Here is a 23,093-nt window from a genome sequence, read left to right as displayed (position 1 = left end):
TTCTGCAAGTCACACCCACGAGTTAGGAGCATTGAAGGTGGGCTTCAGTTTCTCATCCAATGCAACACACAGGCTCGAGGTGATCAAGCGCAGCTGGAGAGAGGATGCAGCACAATCTGTTTTCTAGTTACAGTTTTTTCCTCTTCTACCCTTGTGATGGAGGACTGACAAACAGGGCCATCAAATTGAACCTCAGCAGTGGAGGTGAGCGGGCTGCAGCCATGATAAGTTTTACCCCAGTGCCACAAATTCCAGCAAAGGAAATAAACTTAAGTGTTCATTCATACAACATCTAAGTCACTAAGATGACGTATTTAATGAGACAAACCACAGGACCAGAAAGTCCCTGAAAGATTGGACCAGATGATCCTTTAGGTCCTTTCCAACCTGGTATTCTGATTCTATGACATAGTCTGTCAGGGGTGCAACTATGTTGTACCTACCACCCAGTGGAGAAATGGGCTTCTCTGCTAATATTTATCCCCCTGATGTTTTTTTCCTGGCTTGCCTCACAAAATCTTTTAGAATGTACAGTGAATCCTCACTGAATTGGGCTGGTCTATCAAGGGGAGAGGGCAACCCAAACATTCAGCTAAAACCTCTTTCATTGCCCTCTGTGGGCCTGGGCACCTCTCACCATATTACAACCTCACACCATAAATCCCAAAGGTTTTTACTGTAATGTACCTGATGCACAAACCCCAAAGAACAGTTGTCCCAATTCTGACTCAGCACTGCTAAGAACAATTACCAGTCTATCAGCTTTTATCAGTGGCCACCATTATCAGAAGAGACAACATTAAGAGCAGGATTACCCTATTTATGTTTTGGCTGATGGGTTCATTTGATTCTCAGCCCATTTTTGTGGACCAAATATTTGCCCACATATTTATTCTAATGTGCCCAGTACCCCAGTGTCTGCAAATACTGCTGTGGAACTGCCCAACCCTGCTTGTCTTTTTAAGTAGGATAAACATAGGTCTGTGCAGACCAAGAAGGGCAGATAGAGATGCCAAGTGCCTAGAACACGTGGAAATGTGCCCATTTCATCCAGTTGTTTAAACAGGAGCCAAACACTTAAAAATAAATCAGCTTTAAGTTTTTGGCTAGCTACCCACATTCAAGATCACTATATTCACAGATTCAGAACAAAATGCCCTGACAGCCTGACACAAAAAAAAAAAAAAAAAAAAAAAGGGAAAAAAAAAAACCCAACAAAAAACACAAACCAGCAAACAAACAAAACAAAACAAAAAATCCCCCCAAAACAACACCTTGCTAAAAGCTACATAAAAGCTATATCAGCACTAAAATACATTAACTATGCATCCATGTGTCAAAACAACTTGCAGTCACCATGTAAAACAGAAGCCTGAAGGGACACACCCTCAGTTTTCCAGACAATGAAACAGTGGCTTCACCCAGACAGTCCATGGATTATCTCTGCCCCACACCTCCCATGTGTACAGCCACGAAGTCCTCTAACAAACATACAGAACACCAATAAAAGGCCAAAAGCCATGGCAACATTGGCAAGATCTAAGGCTCTGCCTTATGGAACATACTGGTACAGGCTCTCCTGGAAACGGACAATGCCCTTGCTAAGAAGTGGTGGGTAAACAAAACTTATCTCTGTAGGCAATGCCTTTCTAGCCACAAGCCAATTTTACTTACAGTGTGTGAATGAAACACACCAATCATACATCCAGGGGTTTTTAATACCAGCAAGGAATCTTTCACACTGTTCCTAGACCCAATGAATTACTTCTGATAGACATTCAGGCTCTGCCCTACTGCATTCCAGCTGGGTCTCCCAGCAAGGAAGGGCTGATCAACATTCAAATCCTGGCTCACCTCACTAGTTACACCCTACCTAGGTTCATCTTTCTTCACGTCCTAGAGCTCTGAGAACAGCTAAGACTATGCACACCCAAAATTTTGCAAAACTCCACAGAATGTAAAACTGAACAGAGATAACACACACACACACTTAACCAACCCATTCTAGAACATAATCCATAACATTTTCATTCCCGTCAAACATCTTTCTAAACCTCAGGTTCCTAGAAAATTTTTCTCCTAATTTCAGAATCGTAAATCCTAGGATTGTCTGGCTTCTTGCCTTTTTGTAAGTTTTACAGCACCCATAAAATAGGTACTCTGATTTTCATTTTACAAATTAATACTGTAGCTTGGCTTATTTACAGTAGCACTGTACAAATGTAACAGTCTGTCAAAATGTTAGCTTTATACAGTTTATGCTGACTACACAGTTTGTAAGTGATATCCTGAAACTTGTTCTATTCTGATTAAATGTTCCCCAAGTCCCTTTAAATCTATATAAACTTCATCCATGGCCACAATAATTTTAATTATTTCCATCAGCTTCAGTGGTAATGCTGACTCAGTCCTGAAGGCCTTGATTTTTAATTCAGGAAAAACTTCCATTGAGAAAACACTTCAGGATCTGTCCTGTAGTAATATTGATTTTTCTAGCAAAAGGCAAAAATTGAAACACAGAAAAACATAATTTCAGTTTCAACTGAATTGAGGCTTAGGGGCTTTCTAGTTTTCTTTTCCCCAGAGTTTTGTTTTCCAGTAATTTCTTGAAATTTCATCTAAGCATCAAATTTTTGTTTAGTGAGCTTTGAAGGTGTTTCAAAATTTCAGATGAAACCACATGAGCAACGGCATCAGAATCCATCCCTGCAGCAAAAACAGCTGATAAAACATACCAGACCCAAATGTCCGTCTGCTGATAAACCTGATAACCCCTGAAGTGATTGGATGCTGCCTGTATGCAGCATTTATATACACTGGCCTATTGGGCTTTGCTGACATACAAAAATTGCACCACTTTAATTAGCTTGGTTAAATTAAATGGTACGTGTCCTTTAATGTGAGTACAAATATATGGGCGTAGCAAAGAACACACTGGTTTTATCAAGTCCTGCAGAAGAAAATTAAGTATATATCACAATAGTAATACGCTGGCATATATCTATGCTAGAGGTTGTAGTAATATAACTATTTTAGTATGAAAAGTTCTCACATTCCTATGCAAGCCTTCCTTAAAACAGTTCTACATATAGATATGCCTGAATTAGGAGCAGTGTAATGCAGCGCCACAGAAATATTTCTGGGCAGATATTTCTCTTGGGAGCAATACAGTTATACACAGATACAGTTCTGTAGGTATTTAGGGCCTTGAAAAGTTCATCCATTTCAAATCACAGCTGTACAAGGAACATTTTTATATAACACTGTAACTAGAACCACTTAAATTTGCTTGAGCAGTAATAAACCTGTGTTCAATTTGCTTCATTGCAGAACACTGTGCAGAGTCCTTCCTCTGGCTATTTCCGAGTCTCACACAGCAGAAGGAGAGAGAAAGGCATAATAAAAAACAGGAAAATGTGAAAAAAACAACATGTTAACTGAAGAACTCCAAGTTATTTCAACATCTGAAATGACATTTTGCTTCTTTGTAAATAGTATCACCTTCAGTAACTCACATCCCTGAAACATGATATCCAACAACTCAATGCTGCAATGTAGCTCCTTTATGAACTGGTGGAAAGTCACCAGCTCCAAGGATCAGGCTCTAGATTTTACATGTAGTTTTGTCAGCATGTAAGTTTTCAGGGACACTGAGATTACTTGCATAACATATAAATGCACACACAATTTCTGCTTACTGATAAAACAGCGTGCAAAGGAAGATGGAGACAAGTCTAGAGAATCCATATAGTTTAGACATAACAAGTAGGTAGGTAGTGTCATTCTCTAGAAAAACCTAGATTTTCTCTCTGTGTCTGCTTGCATGTGGTGCCTACAATTTGTCTGCCTTAGAATTAAATCAAGTCCAGAGGAAAGGAACAGCCATCAGTCACAGGCCAGATTACATCAACCACAGTGGAAAACAACATCCATAAACTGTAAGGCAGTGACTCAGATTTGTGGAGTTTCTTGTACGCAGTTCTTTCCAGTAAGATGGTGGACTGTAGCATGATCTTCTAGCCCATGGGTACTCATGAGATCTATGTAAAAACCATCTTGATAATTTCAGGGGACACTTACACTACTACTGCAGTCCAACCCCATCTTTCACTTCACTCTCTTGGGATTCCTGCCGCCTTCTGCACCCTACTTCAGTCATGCCTCCCTCCCCACTCTTCTCTGAAGGAGAATATGTAAAGGATTGTTTCTGGTGACTTCCCATGTCTCAACTACTATCTGATCAGAAAGATACTGCCTAGAGATGATAAGGCAATGTAAAGGCAGGATTGAAAGGGATTCATACCCTACAGTGCCTTCCTGCCTGACAAGACTCCATCAGTCTCATTTTAGCAATCTGATCTCAAACATCCCAAAAGATGAGAGTAGGTTCTGCAGTTTGAACACAGCCACTGAGCAACCCTTTAAAAATAGAGCCCTGCAGTTAAACCAGATTTCTTTCAGTATATGGTCTGCATTCTCTGTGTGGGATTTTCTGGGAACGTGGGATTCTCCTTCTTCCTAAAAATACTGCAAAATGCCTCCCTGAGGTAATGCAAAATTCTTGTTTCTATGTCCAACTTCTTTGCTCCTATGTTCAAGACATCTTCCACACTTGAATTACTTCTTGACAACTCATCTTTTCACATGCAACTTGCCCCTCCCTTGTTTGAAATAGATAGGTATGGTGCCAAATTGGTCCATTGGATAGGCTCTGTTCTTTAGTATCTGTCCCTAAATCCATTTTTCACATTGGTATGAATTTAACCGGTGTGATTTTTTTTTTTTCTATCCCAGACATCTGAAACCGGATTATTGCTATTATGGGAACGAAGGCTGCTGAACAGCCAGAAAAAATCCTGTTTGCATTTAGGTCACAATTTCTTTGCAGTAGTGTACTTTTTGTTATCCTAGAAAACAGTATGTAAGGAAAACAGGTGGTGGGTTGGGATATGGAGAGGGATCTGTGTTGTGAACCTGAAGTCAGACAAACCACATAGAACAAAGACACTCAGAAAATACATTTCTTTGCTTGACCTGGTTGCCAGTGTACTTTGAATTATTTGTCACTTCCAGTCTAAAATTTAAGGATGGATATCTCTCTGACTCATTCTGTTTGTCTTCTGCTGTATTTTTCTGATGACTTCAAAATCCCTTCGGTAATTTATTGACCATAATGTCACATACTGCACCATTCTAAACGGAAGGACATTAACAATTCTGACGTTGACAAAGTAACGTTCATCTTTCCAAAGTCACCACAAAGCCTACTGCCAAATGTCTTCTTGTCTTGCCACAGTCTTTGTCACGCTTCTATGCAGACTGTGATTCTTCAGTGCAAGCCATCACTGCCAAGTTTCAGCTCAGTGAACTGGTTGAGACACACTCTAGTCAAACAAATCTCTTCCAGATGATCATCACTTCATTTGTTTCCCTAACTCTGGCTACTGCCTCACTGCATGCTTCTCTTCACTTGTGTTGCATGCTGCTCTTTACAGTTTGAGAACTGGGACAAAGTTACAAGGTAGCTGTCCCCTTCTTGAAACTGTATAGGAATGTGTCAGAGCAGTTGCCCAGAAACTGAAGACTCAACTTCATTTTCTGCTTTAAGGAGTTTAAACTTCTTTCGTCATCTCCCTAGAAAGTGCTTTCATAAGCCACAGAAAGTCCTCTACCTCCTTATTGAAACAAGGCAAAAACTTAAGCCGTTCTAGGTCAAAGAGAACGGCAATATAAGACATATCATCCTGGATCCTCATACCTGAGATGCTCACTTGGAAAGGAAGAGATGGTAGAAACCTGGTTTTCCTCCAAGAAGTTTTATTGACTTTATACTAAACCACCCTGGGATACAATTCACAGTACAGTGATAGTGTAGTATAGTATGGTATAGTTCTAATGTTTTATAACTTTTGTGTTACTTCTAATACACACACACCTGTGTTTGTTAGTGATGATAAACTATTTTCACAGCAGGAGTCCTCCCATTTCTTGTTCATATTACCAGATCCTGATAACACCTTCTCGTAATGCATAACCAGTATCATTACATCTGCAATAGCACCTTTTATTCTTTTTACTAATGTCACCATTTTCCTATCCTATCCTATCCACAAAATTTAATTATTAGTTAGGTAGTCCTTCACCTATTTGGGGGGGGGGGGGGTGCATTCATACATGAAGCATTTAATACATATTATTCTCATGTTTGGGCATACTAGTATTTTGTTAACTTTAAACCTCCCATAAGATCTCAGATCTGAAGAGTCTACCAGTAAGCCATATTTCTGAGGAACAGGTACATTCTGGCACAAAGTTACTTAAAAGATTGTTTTATTTATCCAACTAAACAGGACCTTCTACTAGAATTGGATGGTCCTATCAGTTCAAGTCTCCATTAATGACTCCCGAGCTCTCCTAAATGGACATCCAAGTTGGACTGGCAGCTCTAAATCTGCCAGTATTGTCTTCTTGCTCACAGACTGGCTCTTAAACCCATCCTTTCTTTTTTTTTTCCCCATTTATCTGTTCTCCTTCTTAAGTATTTGTTTCATATGTGATTTTTTTTCTATTACTAGCCACAGCTTAACTTCAACTATCCATCTTTTATTTATACTATCCTTCTCTTTTTTCTTTTTTTTTTATTTTGGTTTCTATATATTTCTCTATCTTGTCTCTTTCCACTGAATATTCTCCTCTTTCCATCTTCTACCTCTAGTACATACAGTTATTTTCTACTCCATTTTCACTCAGTCTATCTAGCTCTCTCACTTTTGCCTGAGTCATTGTGGAATAATTACTAAATTGGCCAAGAATACAAAAGTACAGCATTGTTCACACATTAAGGAAAGTCATAAAATCAAGAGGCTTCTGAGGTAGAATACAGCCGCAGCTGGCACACGAAGAATGCAACATCTGCGATTCCCTGTACAAGGCTGTTTGTGAAACTACACAAGGGATGGAATGGAACACAATTGTTCCGCGGCCTTCCCTTGTGACAAATATCAGATATGGGAACGAGATGGTACTACAGAACAGATAAGCTGCCTACTTGCTTACTACGAAACAGACAAGTGGCCCTACTCGCTACCCGAGGCAACATTTTGTCAAATTTTGATGAAATGCTTTCCTTTGTGTGAACTTCGCTCATTACAATGCACCAAAACACACCTCCATCCCAGAGGCTACCAGCCCCCAAGGTGCAACCACTCCTCCTTGAGTACACCAATAATAATAAAAGTATTTATGACTAAAGTCACTCAAACTCCACCTTGAAGATAAAAGAATAGTATAAAAATAGCCTGAGAGAGGGGGGATATCAGGGAAGACACCATCGCGAACAAGTTGGGAGAACTCCATCACTGACTCCCGGGACCAGTCAACGGGCTGAGCCTTTCTTCCCCCCATAGGGACGCCTTTGGGTAAGACTTAGACTATACCGAGTGTTTCCTTGTGGAACTTAGAAATTTCTCTAGAGAATCTCTCTCCTACATTTATAGCCAGGCTGTATTGTTTATAACTTTGTTGCGTGCTTTGTATACTTAACAACACCTTTATTTGCACGTGCTTTGCAGACAGTGTATTTATCACCGGCAATCCTAAGAACCTATATATCTGTTGTTTAAATAAACTGCACTGTTTAAGTAGCAAGTCGTTTCAGTTTCTCACTGAACGCAACCAAAGACTCGAGAGTGGCCGTGCTAGTTCAGGAGCACGACTAGACTAAAGGTGCAGTCCACTATTAGTGTATCCAAATCGTAATAGTTTAATACATATTAAACGCATCTGCACCGATAGTGGTGAATTGGGCATCACTCAGAATTTAAACCTAGCTGCACCTAGCCTCCCACCTCAGTGAGGAGTGTTAGAATGCAAGGGGGTTTATTTTCTGCCAAAACCACTTTGCCCCTTTTCACAACAACAGTCATCCACTCACTTTCTCTCTTTAAGTTGATTTTCCATATTTCCTTCCCCTCAGAGTCCTAGGACTTTTGCATTTGTCCTTTTGGATAGACAAGAAAGTTACCGTGTTCCAAAATGATGCTGAGAAGGGATGCTGATGTCTCCTTTTTCCTTCATTTTTGTCTACACAACTCAGGTAAAGTAGGAAGCTAAGCACCAAACAGTGCCACGGAACCAATGGAAACAAAGACCTAAGTATAAAAATAGATAGCGAGAATCAAAAGTACAGGCAAGGAGTAATATGAGGAACAGTGACCTTCTTCACTGCTGAGAAAGACTCACAGCATTTTCTCTAGAGCCTGTCAGTGCCTCTCTTTAATAGACAGAAGTACCCAAGCATGTTGTATTCACTCTCTTGAAAACATATATTGAGTTACATCTATTAACTTTATTTCTGCTCCCTGCTTACTCCTAAGTGTCTCTTAGAAGTTAACCACCTCAATCTGAAACTGCCTACTTTGGATCTGAAGAGGAGCTGGCAATCACACAGGTTTGTTATCACACTGCTTTAACGATGACCTAAGTTTGCCTTTGAGCATGTTAGAGGTATTGACTGTCAATGCCCTAACTATAACCTGTACATCTTGTGCTAGATCAGATTTTGCTTTTTGGAAGGTCGGTGCTTTCTCCTCCTTCATTTGCACTTTTCTTTCTTGGTCTACTGCTCACCTAATGATTTTTCCAGGTTGGTTGCATTTGCTAATAGCATTTCCATGAATTCTCTTAATCTGTGGAAGTACATCAAGTTAGAAAATGATAAATTCAAGACATAAAAGCATACCTTAAGCTTTAATTTCATGTTTAATTTATTGAGCTCTGTACATGGGCAATCACATTCAATTAAGAGCCACAAAACCGCACAGAAGGAATTCGTGGTGGTTTCCTTTCCTCAGCAGAGTTGCCCTGCTAAGGTACTAACAGTATTACCACTTGTACTGGATGGTTAACTCATGTTTTTGTTATTCAAAGATTCTTTCACTACAACTTTCTTTTATTAGCCTGCCAAATCCATCCTTAACACATCTTTAGGTAGCCTATAATGTCGCAGACCTTCTGCTGATTAAATAAAAAAATTTAAAAAAAGAAATGTAAATTTTTTAAAAAAGCAGACTCATCTCTTCCGTACCCGCTGCCACTGCTTCCTGGTGTTTTCAAAAAAAATATACACCACCAGCTGAAGCATGCATTAACCTGTCACACTGGGCTGCTAATACCAAGTACATTTTCTCAGCAAAGCAGACTTATGTGCAACTTCAGTCCCATGTGACATCTTAAGTGTGACTTAAGTGTTTTGTGTTTATTCCCTATACAGGAATGCATTCCAATATACATTCAACATACTGCCTGCAGCCACTCCAGGCAGCCCAGACACTAGTAGAAGTTTAAGATGCACAGTGTGAAGATGGATGGATCATCCAATGGTTACAACTAAGCAGTCTTCCAGTTACTCTACATTTCTTCCAGCAGCTGAGAGTCACAGTTATGTCCTTTCTTCATCCCTGGCACATCTCCATTCCAAAGCTATATGGGACATTAACACTGAGCTACAAACATCTGTTCCAAACATCCACACTATTCTTACACAGTAGCAAGCTACAACTTGCTCCTGAAGCTAAATATGTAAAGCAGCACAGAAATTATGAAGGACAGGTTTTCTCAATCTAAAATCAGACCCAAAATGCTACTGTACTGAGTTGTACAGAGCTGACCTAAATTTCAGCAATTTCTCAAATTAAGAGAACAAATTATACTTAATCAGAGTTAAAAGTGTAGAGATGACTTTTCTTTTCAAGGTTACATTTTAGGATTAACTGTTTAATTGCAGTTTTCTTGATGTTTGAAAAAGTCAATGTCAAATTTGCCAGGAAATTAAATCATTAGAGCTATGCTTTTTGAAACACAGAGGAGAGGCAAATCACCCCCTCCACCTCTGGCTGTTGCACTCAGACACAATGCCCATGCTTTCTGCAGCCAGAGGCTCAGCCACCACTATGGTACTGTCTACAAGCCAGAGCAGATAGAACTGTCTGGACATCATCACCCTGCTGCAGAACAGATGAGCAACCAAAGGAACAATGACAGTGTTGCTCTGGGCTTCCAGAGTTCACCACAACAAACACAGGCTGGGTACTGCTTGTATTCAGCATACCTGTCATGACAGAAGATATAGTGTGGAGCGAACCTCTGTACATCTGGTTCCAGCCTTTTACAGCGTTCTCAAGACTAGTCCCTGTATAGACTTGCAATTCTCTATATGGTGGGAAGGAAGAAACTTCACCCCAAGAGCAAATGATTGAGGAAAATGTCAGAAAACGTACCCAGATTTTAGCACAGATGGGAAACACTTTGCTCAGTAATATGGTTAAATACCTAACACCCCCCTACCCTCACCACCATTGTGGTTGTGCTTTCAGCTGTGGGTCTTTGCCTACAGTTCTGATAGCTGTACCGTGATCTCAAGTACACAGAAAATGAAAACCCTTCAACTATTTTAAAGAGCAGCTGAGAGCCACAAAAGAGGCAGGAATGGATTAGAGCACAGCGCCCATAAAACATACCGAGTCTGTGAGGATTTTTTGAGACCAGTATGCTGCTCCACAGATTTCTGTATTTCATGTGTCTACAGAGGAATGTCTGAGTAGGGAAAGTAGGGCAGGAAAATATTTTGTTTTGTCTCCTAATTCTCAGCAGGCATTTCTGAGCTTAGAAGATTTTTACCTCAAATCCTATTAAAAAAAAAAAAATCCATCTGCCCAAACTGTGCCGTGCTCAGACTATTTTTAACCTATAGCCACATGTATGATGGGCAAAATGTTAATACTGCAGATTCTGCTGATATTATGTGACCTCAGGACAAAGTCCCATTGATTTTCTTACTCAGCAGAGCGAGGAACAGCATTTGACCCTGACTTACACTCTCTGCCAATGCTTTTGTTTTATATACGTATTTCTTTTCAGGGTCCTGGCACACAGTGGGATCCCACACCCTCCTTGCCCCCCAACTCTTTCCTGAACAGACATGCAAAAAGCTTGGCTTTTTCTCCCTTGACTTGTAATCTATGTTCCAGCCATTTTATGCCCTTTACTGTACTTCTACAATCTCAGTTGTATTTTCCCTTTAATAAGGTTATCAGAACAGCACAGAGAATTGGATTCTAAGTGTGCACTTACAAGTAGTACCTGATAGCATGCCAAAAGATTGTCTGCCAATAATTTTATGCAAAAAAAAAAAAAACAGGAACAATTTTGCTTTCTCACTTCTTGTGAATATTCTATCAATAGGTTAAGTTCATTACCCATAACTAGTCTGAATATTTTTTCTTTCTGTAATCCACTGTATTTTAAGTGTATCAATTTATTATCTTTCTTTTTACGTGTAGACGTTTGCAAAAAAATGTATTTAGGATTAGTATAAAGGAAGTATGAATATAAGCATATGCATATGTGAAAGCACACAAAGAAAATACTAAAGAAGGATTAACAGAAAAATTATGCATTAATTGCTACAGAGGACTCTATATGGAGATTTAACGCAAATGAATGAAGAGGAAAAAAATGACCTCAAATAAGGTGTCAAGAAAATGAAGACGAGACCTGGAGCCTTAAAATACACAGATGAGGAAAAAAGTGAACTGTGAAATTAAAGAATTTTACCTAAGACTTATAAAGGGGTGAGACAAAATAACAATGCAAAAAATCCCAAACAGCACCCATTCCTAAAGGGAATCAATGGCAGGTCCCAGTTGTCACCAATGAAGGAGAACATAGAAGCCATGATAGCTAGTCTCTCTTGTCTTCTGCATGGAACACACAAATGATCCTGGTCACCAGTGATCATCAGGCACATGAGCTGATGTTTGTGAGTATGTGGGTGTGAGTGAGCAAAATCTATAAGAGAATAAGTGAGAGGGGGAAACTTCAGAAATTTTACATAAGAAAATAAGTTTTCCCTTCCATAAGATCTTGCATTCAGTTCTGTTAAACTAATTTCCTACATAACAATTCCAGATTCTTTTCTCTGAGAGACACTATTTGCACACAAGGTCAGATCCTGAGAGGGTAAGGGTTCAATCAGAAAGGATGAGACACAGCAATAGCCAGAATACACTGCGAGGAACCAAGAAAAAACAAAACCAAACAACACTATGTGGAAGGCGCCAGAGAAGAACAGACAACAAATCTTGCAACCCAGAGAGACTTAAAGCAAAGGTTGAGGGCACAGCCATATTAACTCTCTGCTCCAGGTCCACTTCCCCACCTACATAGAGACATCAGCACCAGCTCCTGCATCCTTCTTCACAGTTCCTCACAGTCTCTAGCACTCACTGCTGTTATTGCTGCTGGAGAACAGGACTACCTCCAGGTAGCTGGAGGGGTTGCAAGGAGCAGAGCAGGAAGGAGAGCAGATGGGAGAAGTCAGCAGCAACTCTCAACTCACTACCTGGATGGAAACAGCAGCAGAGAATGAGGCAGTGGTGAACAGACCTTAGAAAATATAAGAACTGTAATGTCGCACACAGTATTAAAATAGGATTTGGCAGTGTAGCATGAAAAAAAATATCCTGTGTTGCACAGGCTGACAGACACACACCTGGGTGAAAGAGTGGCCAAGTTTTTAAGAAGATGACACAAAGCCAATGACTACATTTTCCCAGTTCAGGGCCTGTATGCCTAGCTTCACAGCACTGGTGAGATAGCTCTGTTCATATTAGCCAGTGGAACAAGTTCACCTCTGATTTACAGCACATAAGAGCATCTCAGAGTACTTGTAAGGGGAAGAAAAGAAAAGGGGAGATGCAATGTATGTGGTGGGGCAGACTATGATCAGAAGCCTAGAGGATGGACTGAGAAGCAATGGCTCTAATGCACTAATGAGAAGGGGAAAAAAGTTCACTGGAGCTAAGTTGGGGCTTTTGAAAATGGGGCAAGACAAAAGCAAGATGGTGACAGAAGCAGCTGATCATGCCAGAGAAGTAGGAAGACAGAACTGGGTTCTGTTCACTGCTACATCAAGGGCTTCACCATTTTTGGCAAGTGTCTTAATTGGTTCCCAAGATGTCAGCAATATCTGGGCTCAAATGGCCACTGCAAGGTTTAAAGCATTACTGTAAAGGATACTCGAATAGTCTCAAGGAAGAAGGTACATATACATATGTATAATTTATTATTTGTAATGGGTGCTGAAGGGAGAGAACTGTTTGTCTTTTTTGAAGTACACATTAAGCAAAGCTGTTTTCAAACTTGTCTTCAGAATTCTTAAAACCTCAGTGACACGAAATATTTATGTTTAGAATTTAGTAAGAATTCAATATTTCTTTCCTTGAGCACAAGAGTTCTTATTGAATAGGTCAGAGTGGCTGACCTAATACAATAATATTTTAAAAGCTAGACTATATCCGGTGTTTAGTACTAGTTAGTACTATAGTATTAATGCAGATTTACCTTATGCATTTTGCGTGGATCGTACACGTGGCAAAACTCATTCTTCGGTACTGAGGGAAACCCACATTGTACAGACCTGTTCCTGCAACAGCAGGCAATGGTTCTGTGATGCAGAGGGCAGGACCTGGCTGGTCCTCAGCTGCTCTTCCAGAAGGGCACAGACCTCCCCTAGGTCATATCTTCCAACCTTACAGGGATACATCTGTTAGTCCTGGTGTACCTCAAATGACACTAGCTTTTAACAACTCAGCTGAGCTTAGTGTATTTCTTCCATCCTTAAACAGAGAAACCGTAGCAGGACATGTGAGACTCTGAGTGATAAGCAGTGATGATGGTATCAAATGTACCCAATTAAATCAATCCCCCCTCTTGTACTAATCAAAACATTGTCTTTCACAACCAGATAGACCCGCAATGTCCCAGCGTGATTCTTCTCATTTAATATTCTTTTCAAACTGTCCTGTTTGGAGACAAGATTTCAAGATTGAGCATTTGAAATACAGTCTATTACTGGCCACATTGTTAGGAAAAAAATAAAATAATATCCAGCAGCAGCAGTGTCCTCCTGGACTTCTTTATCACACTGAACAGTGGTTGAAGGCACACAGTTCAGAGGCCTTCAAGTCCAGTTCACAGAGAAGGCGGACAGATACCCCAAAACTATTACCGCAGTGGTCAGGGGAAGCATTTCTGTAGAAACAGCCCGTGTCCAGCCAACAAAGTCGAGGTTCATGAGATCAAAAAAGGCATCCTGGTTCTGTGTCCTGGAAAGGACACAGTTGGAACAGGACACTGGGTCTGCTCCCTCTCTCAGAGTGTTATATATTTTAAATCAGAGTAAAATCTGAAAACATTTCTAGGAGTAGGAACTAGATCTCAGGAGATGGTGAGGAATGAGGGACAAGGACTGAGGAGGACCAAACAGAAGCAGAAAGAGCCAAAAAGAGGTTTGGAAAGACAGGGAAGCACAACTCAATCAGTATTCCTAGCCTTTGGGTACTTAGTCCTGCAACCATAAACACCATAGTTATCATCCTGCTGTACATATACTGGGAGCAATCTTGACATTGTATTTTCACCAAAGACTTTCAGTTCTTTTTTAATCCTTCGTTCCAGCATTCTGGCACATAACACCACCCACAATGGGAACTCTGCCAGATGTTAATACTGCTGAGTTACTTTCTGGTATTCATACTGCTGCAATACAAAAGCCTTTATGCGTTTCAGTCTTGCTAGTATCTCTCTGAAACAAAGCATCTCCACTCCAGGTAAAAGTATTGAAAGAAAGAAGCTATTAGATTTCTGAGCTATCAAACATTTTATCTATTATCTTCCCTTGTGATACTTCTGTTTAATTACTATACTGATGCATTATCTAATGACCAAGTTAATCTCTGTTTATTTATCTTCATCTTTGTTACTTCTGATTTGTTCACGTCTCTATTCTTAAGTTTCTTACACTCGTTTAATGAGTTTTTAGTGATACTGTGAAACCAGTCCCCCACATGAAGCTTCATACGGCCTGTTTGTTCATGAAGTAACATCACATTTTTTACTGATGAATCTCCACTACCAGGTAACTGGCCCTCAAGACTTAAAAGCCTCTAAAGTTCTGAGACAAATTTCCTCCTAAGATAGATTTTTAAAAAATTAAAATTGTCTTAATCCAGCCAAAACACATATCCAATCATTGGAAGACACAAACAGAGGACAGTGGTGTAGTAAATATTCAGTTAATCTAATTAAGTATTCATTACTCTACTGTCCTCCATTTGCATATTTCTAAGGACTGGATTTTTGGTTAGTAACACAGCTGTTGCTTTCCCATTTGCAGGTTCAACCAGTAGCAAAGAGAGACACATGCACACACGACACTGACACGGCTGGTCACACAGACTGCCACAGCCAAGGTGCTGCCCTCAACAGCACCCACATACAGGACTTGCATAAGACAAGTGCAGACATCCAAGTTCCCTTCTCCCCTTCGGCTAGCGGAGACAGGAGGTCACTAGTGAAAACACACATACACACCACTCTCTGGATTCACAGCTTTCTGGGATATGCACATTCATGGATTCCTCAAGCACCAGCACAGCCCCTCTGTTGCCTGGTACCCCTGCCCAGTTCCCAGCCCTCCGATCCACCCCAGAGGTCTCTCACTCTCTGGCTGGTCCAGCTTGATACTCACTGCAAACATGCAGCTCCCGCATGCTCATCCAACAGGTACCCCACACTCATGGGTCCTGGATAAAAGCACAGGCCCCCACCTGCCTGGATCCAAAGTCCCCTGTACTGTCCAGCTTGAAGTTTGCTGGTGAATACATGTGCACACCCCACGTACACCCATTCGGGGAAGATACAAGACACTTGCCTCCAAGCAGCCAGCACCAGGCACATGGGTCCTGCCATCCCACTACAGCCATTGATGCTGAACCCCTCACTTGCCTTACTCACACCAGTCCCTCAGTAATGTGATTTCTGGGACCCACACCATTCCCACCCCACTGGCTGGCACTGAGACCCCCACTCACTCCAGCTGCTAACACTGCAGGCCGGGGCACCTACAGCCCTGCTCTGACTCTAGTAATAACTGGCATCCAGTCCACTCATGCCGATTCCCCCAGTAGCCAATACTCCAGGTACAAAGTTGTAAGACCCACCAAGATCCAGAGGGCTATTGCCCTTCAAACTACTGGTGCTAGGACCCTCAGGTTTACATCCTTATCAGCTGCAAAGTCCCAGTTTTCCTGCAGTTTCTTGATAGCCCACCAGTTAATGGAACTGACTAGGTTTGTCTGTTATTATCTTTGTTATGCATATTGTTCAGGTTTTATGTGCCCAGGTGTTTGCCTCCCACCATTTCCGTATCATCCCAATCTGTCAAGGTCCTTAGTCACATAATCTTACTGGGAAAACCCAATATTCTTACACTTTATATATCCTTACCAACTAGAGTGGCTGACCAGATTTGTTCTTATCACTACCTCCTTTATCATTTGTTCATCAGGTTTATCTCTGTATGTTCTTGTTTATGGTTCCTTTGACCAGATACTTTTAAAGGAGCAGACACTCTCCATCCACACACCCTTCAACATTTCACTTGAATCCTCCAGACTGTGTACATCCTGTATGACCTGTCAGCCTTCCTCTACAGAAACTGCATCTTTTATATTTCTGTATTGAACAAACCATACTTTTTCTATTATGAACTTTCATAAAGATCTACTTTAGAAAAATCCCTCTGGATAGTTTTCCCTTTAGTACAAATCTCTGGAATTTAAAGTCTGTTCTTTATTTCTCTATTCTTCATCATCATCTCTAGCTTCTCTAATAGTTTGCCATGTGCCACTTTATAATGCTCTTCACTGATGCCCAAATAAGTAGCCCTTCTCAAGTTCTACACACCACTCACACCACTGCAGTCAGACAATGAAATTTTCATAAAGCCTTCTCCCTTCCACTTCATAAGATGACAGCATATATAATATGATATGACCAAACTCTTAACAGAACTTGCTATTGGATTTGGATTCTCATGTGTCAATTATATTTTTGGCACTTGTTCCGCATCTTTCTTTCCTCCCTTCAGCAGTTTCTTTGTTAGCATCTCCAAGTCACCTCCCAGCTTCCTCTCTTCCTCCTGACAGTTCTCATTCGACTTCCCTGAAATGCATAATATTCGCCACACTTAGTTTATATTTGGTACTTCACCTTGCAACATCTCAAAGTACTTCACAAAGGAGCAGTCAGCATGACTGACATAAATTTACAATAGGAAACTGACCCACAATGGCAGAAGGACATGTCAAGACCATGCAGGAGAACCAAAATGACATCCTATCTGTCTCCCACAGTGCTCTGCTCATGGGATCATTTGGTGTCCTCCTGTGCAGTGTATTTCTATACGTTCTGCACTGAAATTAGGAACCCTCCCCTTCCCCGCATTCTGGTGCTGGACTAGGCAGGCGGTGGGTTTTTTTGCTCCCATCTTCCTGTTCTCATCTCCAGCCCTGGCCCCAACTTTGGTCTGGGCCACAATCATAGAACTGCAATTATAGGAGGGTCCTGCCAGCTCTTGGCTGAAGAAGGGCTCTGTCTTGGCAGGACTCAGAGGGAAATGAGCTTTCCAGTTCTTGCAAGTGTCTCCCAAGTATAGTGAACAAGAATTTCTCAAAAGCTTGTAACTCAGCCAACCTTAGTAGATCTCAATGGCTATCGAACATGACACAAAGACCACTTCATAACAAATATCAAGTCCTTTTCCCAAAATATACTTCAGCAAGACTTTTAAAGGAAACATCAGACACGCTTTTATCATAGGCAAAAAAGAATATTTTTCACTATCCTCGGTCTAAGGAATGACCAAACTATTCAGTCGAACTTGTCTAACAGGCAATCCCCAGTTCATACATATTATCAACCTGAGAGACTAGAGGGGTTTATAATGAATAGTATCAGACCAGTTTTATAGTAAACAGTAGCGTGAACACAGCCTGAAACACTGAAAGGTTTTCATTCATTCAGTAATGGACAGGGCTGGAAATATAGAAGTCCATAGCTCCAAGACAACCAATTACAATTGCTTTTATTAAACAAAAAAAGAGTAATTTGAAAGTTGCTAACACTGTTGAATTTCCTTCCATCTGTTACTGAGGTGACAGAGTTCTCTTTAGATGGCACATGAACCTACCCTTTAGTTTAAGCAAAATATCCCCAATATAACCAATGTAGGTTTGCTACTAGAAGAAAATTCATTTTGAACAGAACATGCTACTATACACAGTAATTACTACTGTCCATTTTTTTTCCTATTTTGGAAAAACAATCCTTTTGGAAGAATTAATATCACATTAAAAATGCATGATATGAAGTGACTCAACACTGCTTACAATAGTAACTAAAAGGTGTCTTTCAGGCAAAACGCTTCTATATATAAAATTCTCCCAGCTTTATTGGAAGCAAACCAGGCTTAAGCATTAGTAGCAGCCAAACATATACTTGGAACAGTCTAATTGTACAGCATCGTGGCTGATAAAAAGGATAATTCTGCTACTTCTGTGGAGGTGGCTGGAAGCCCTCAGTATAGAGAGATAAAATATAAGATAATGTAATATATATTGTTTGGTATTTTTGATGCATTTTAAATGGCTACAAGTTATGGAGATTTTTCAGAGTGCACATGAAAAATGCTTATGCCAAGACTATGATTTATTTAGAGACAGTGTATTTTTTTTTAATCACAAATGAGAAAAAACATGGTGATGCTTTCAGAAAAACAAAAGTAAAAAAAAACCCACTACAACAAATCATAGCTATTGTAACTCTATTCTGCTGCTTCTGCTCAAACATAACTTCTGTTCTACAGAATCAGCTAGGAGGGAACAGGGACATTTAAAGGTATCTTTCGCTTTTTCAGTGTTTTGGACTGCCATGAGATGGAATCCAAGACTCCCAAAGTCCTCCAAGTCCAGAAGCAAGTGCTGTCTCATTAAATAAATTCTCATCTCCCTTCTCTAATGGGAGAATAGCACCAATGGTAGTCCTGAAAATCTGCAAACTGTCTAATCTTGAATACTAGATCCAGTGTAAAAATCAAACTTCTCTAAGTCTTGCAATAGTGTAATCTTAGATAAGAATCCCCTGTGAGGGGACAGACAATAAGGTTGTGAAATGAGGTGAAATATGCTTGCTGTAGTCAAGTGTTTGTTTCTTTCCCCAACGTATACTTTGTGCTTTTAACGATCTTGTGGTCAGTAGCACAATGAATGAATAAACTCTGAGAAAATTAATTAGAATCATGATTGCAAATAGATAAGTAAGTGTTCCAGGGGGCATTACAAACAAAATTTATGAATGGCATTATAATATCATATTTTAAACAAGAGATTTATGAATTATTCCTTGCCATCTGGCAAAAGGAAAAAGGAATTTAAAATTCCTTACTGGAATTCAGTTTGGAAGTATTGGTGCAGTTGCCACCACCACAGAGAGTTAGCTCTCAGCTAGTATCAATGATACAGGGCAGACATAGGTCTAGGTAGGTACAGTTTCATTCTGAAGTACTAACAATTATTTCCAGTAACTCAAATTTTACATTAAATCAGAATGATACTTAATCTAAGTGCACTAGAAAAAAAAACCCTAAACACTTCTCTTTTGTTCTTTCATCTTACTGGTATTTCTAGTCTGGCAGGTATCTCTACCCCTTTAATTTGTCTGTCTTTTTAGTACTACTTTCAACAGTTTACAAAATGTCATCCAAAAGAAGCAAAAAACGTAAACGTAATGTATATTTCAAATCAGGCCATATGTGGAAGATTAAGTTATTCAGTATGTATCATGTATGAAAACTGACATATCCTTTAATCAACTTTCTGATGACATTCATCACTGCTTTTATCAGACAGTGAACCAGACTACAACAACGGTGTATAATCCCTTTCCATCAACTTTACTTGGGTGCTAGAATTACCAATATGTTCAAGACAGACTAACAGAACCTGTGAATTTCACAACAGAAAAAGCAGAAATTTGAAAGGTAGAGTAGGATTTGAGCTACAGATTCTTACACAGTACACCACAAACTAATAGCTGTAGTAAAACCATTTCCACAGCTTCACAGTGAATCAGGATACTACACCATGGAGCATATCTCCTCTTCCATGTTTATAGTTATCCTAGAACCATGTGCACACACGACCAAGAGCTATTTTGACTCTGTCACCAAGCTCATCATTTCTTTAGTGCTGTTTTATCTAAGGAATTTTTATTTTATAAGGGGAAAGACAGAGAAGAAAATTAAAATATTCTCAATTATATCTCAGTTATATGTAGTTGAGGATAAAGGTAAGATCTAGGCTTCCTGTGGGAGCTGAATTATTAGCATAATTGCTTTCTAGAAAATAGCTATTCTATTGCAAAAATAAAAAAAAAATATGTTATTTCAGAAGAGAACTCAAGATTGCAGTCAAAAGTAAGTTTGATTGGCTTAGATACCAAAACTTTCCCAAAAGTTTGGTATGTGTGATTTTGATGCCATGCTTGTGTGCCAAAGCAGAGCTTCCCAAACTTGGGTTACTTGAGTATGATTATCACTGCAGTTGCAGGAGGAGACAGCTGGGTACAACCCAGCATTAGGATCCACAACAGGGGATACCACCAGCTGTCCAAGGAAGGAATACAGATGCTTTGGCATGATTTTCACATATTTCGCAGAGGGACTTGGGCATCTATTGGGAAATATACAGTAGGTTCAGAACCCCTGTAAAAACCTCAGCACAGGTTTTGAAAATGAAATAAAGCATCATTTTTGAAAAGGGTATAACAACTTTTAAACATTTACATTTTGCCACATTTCAAAGAATCACAGAAAATATTTAGGGTGGAAAGGACCTCCGGAGGTCTCTACTTCAACCTCCTACTCAAAAGGAGGGCTAACCTGACAGGTAGATTAGTTTGCTCAGGACCTGTGTCCAGTCAAGCTTTGAGTATTTCCAAGGATGGAGATTCCAACACCTCTCTGGGTCACACCTCCCTGGGTTACAACACATTCATAAGGAAGAATTTCTTCCTCATGTCCAGCAAGAATTTCCCTTGCTGCAATCTGGAACCATTTTGTCTCTTTCCATCACTGCAATGACCATTAGGTAGCAGAAAATCACTGTCAATTCCCACCCTCATGTTTTTGGTTGGGGTTTTTTGTTGGGTTTTTTTTTGGTGTGTGTGTGGTTTTTGGCTGTTTGGTTGTTTCGAAGAACTTAAATTACCTACATTAAAGAACATTGGCCCCATATTCTAGACAATAATACAAACTATACAAAGAGAACTATTTGGTGATGAACTACTAATTCATACAACAGGGACTTACATCTCCAGGGCTCGGTGGTACAATTCAGATTTATCCAAAAATATCTGGCTCCTCTTTGAGCAGCTTGAATAAAGAAGATATTTTTCCACGAGACATAATCATTTACCAACAGTCCTGGCAAACTGGGGAGGTCCCAGTTGACTGGCGTCTAGCAAATGTGATACCCATCCACAAGACGGGCTGGAAGGATGGTCTGAGGAACTACAGGCCTGTCAGTCTGACCTCAGTGCCTGGAGAGGTCATGGAAGAGATCATCCTGAGTGCCATCATGCAGCATGTCAAGGACAACCACGTGATCAGGCCCAGTCAGCATGGGTTCATGAAGGGCAGGTCCTGTTTGACAAACCCGATCTTCTTCTATGACAAACTGATGTGCTTGGTGGATGAGGGAAAGGCTGTGGGTGCTCTTTACCTGGACTTCAGTAAAGCCTTTGATATGGTTTCCCACAGCATTCTGCTGGAGAAACTGTCTGCCCGTGCCTTGGACAGGAGTACTCTCCACTGGGTAAAAAACTGGCTGGAGGGCCAGGCCCAGAGAGTGGTGGTGAATGGAGTTAAATCCAGTTGTCGGCGGGTCACAAGTCATGCTCCCCAGGGCTCAGTACTGGGCCCAGTTCTGTTTAATATCTTTATCAATGATCTGGATGAGGGTATTGAGTGCACCCTCAGTAAGTTTGCAGACAACACCAAATTGGGTGAGAATGTCGTCCTGCTTGAGTGTAGAAAGGCTCTGCAGAGGGATGTGGACAGGCTGGATTGATGGGCTGAGGCCCATGGCATGAGGTTGAACAAGGCCAAGTGCAGGGTCCTACATTTGGGTCACAACAACCCCATGCAGCACTACAGGCTTGGGGCAGAGTGGCTGGAGAGCTGCCTGGCAGAAAAGGACCTGGGGGTGTTGGTCGACTGCCAGCTGAATGTGAGCCAGCAGTGTGCCCGGGTGGCCAAGAAGGCCAAGAGCATCCTGGCCTGTATTGGGAACAGTGTGGTGAGTAGTACTGTGGAAGTGATCATCCCTCTGTACTCGGCAGTGGTGAGTCCCCACCTTGAGTACTGTGTCCAATTTTGGGCCCCTTACCACAAAAAAGACATTGAAGTGCTGGATCGTGTCCAGAGAAGGGCAATGAGGGTTGTGAGGGGTCTGGAGAACAAGTCTTATGAGGTGTGGCTGAGGGAGCTGAGGTCGTTTAGCCTGGAGAAAAGGAGGTTGGGGGGAGACCTTATCTACAACTACCTGAAAGGAGGCTGTAGAGAGGTGGGGGTCAGTCTCTTCTCCCAAGGAACAGGCGATAGGACAAGAGGAAATAGCCTCAAGTTGCACCAGGGGAGGTTTAGACTGGATATTAGGAAAAATTTTTTACACTGAAAGGGTTATTAAGCATTAGAACAAGCTGCCCAGGGAAGTGGTTGAGGCACCATCCCTGGAGGTATTTAAAAGACAGGTAAACATAGTGCTTAGAGATATGGTTTAGTGATAGTTTTTGTCAGAGTTAGGTTGATGGTTGGACTAGATGATCTGAAAGGTCCCTTCCAACCTAGGCAATTCTATGATTCTATAACTAATTCTATAAGCAGTAGTAAATAATTCTATAAGCAGTAGTAAAGGACCTCACCAGATGAAGAGCTCCAAAATTATAATATTTTTCAGTGTGGATTTGTATTCTACAGATGTGTTCTGACCATGATCAAACTGGCATCTTTCCATGTTCTCCATTAGCTCAGGTTAATTTTTCTTGTAGTTTTTCAAATAAGGTGAGATGCATTAAAGAGATTGAATGCCTTGTAGAGAAGCGTGATGTTGTAAAAGAGAAGACAGGAACTCACT

General features: G+C 40.6%; 1 protein-coding gene across 4 annotated transcripts in view; it reads right to left on the bottom strand.

Annotated features, from left to right (window-relative positions):
- Nucleotides 1-23,093, bottom strand: part of LOC134521820 (protocadherin alpha-C2-like) — a 195,237-nt gene that overhangs the window by 53,131 nt on the left and 119,013 nt on the right. The window lies entirely within an intron of this gene.

The sequence above is a fragment of the Chroicocephalus ridibundus genome, chromosome 11, assembly GCF_963924245.1.
Source record: "Chroicocephalus ridibundus chromosome 11, bChrRid1.1, whole genome shotgun sequence".
Taxonomy (NCBI): Eukaryota; Metazoa; Chordata; class Aves; order Charadriiformes; family Laridae; genus Chroicocephalus; species Chroicocephalus ridibundus.
This window is presented reverse-complemented; position numbering and strand designations above follow the sequence as displayed.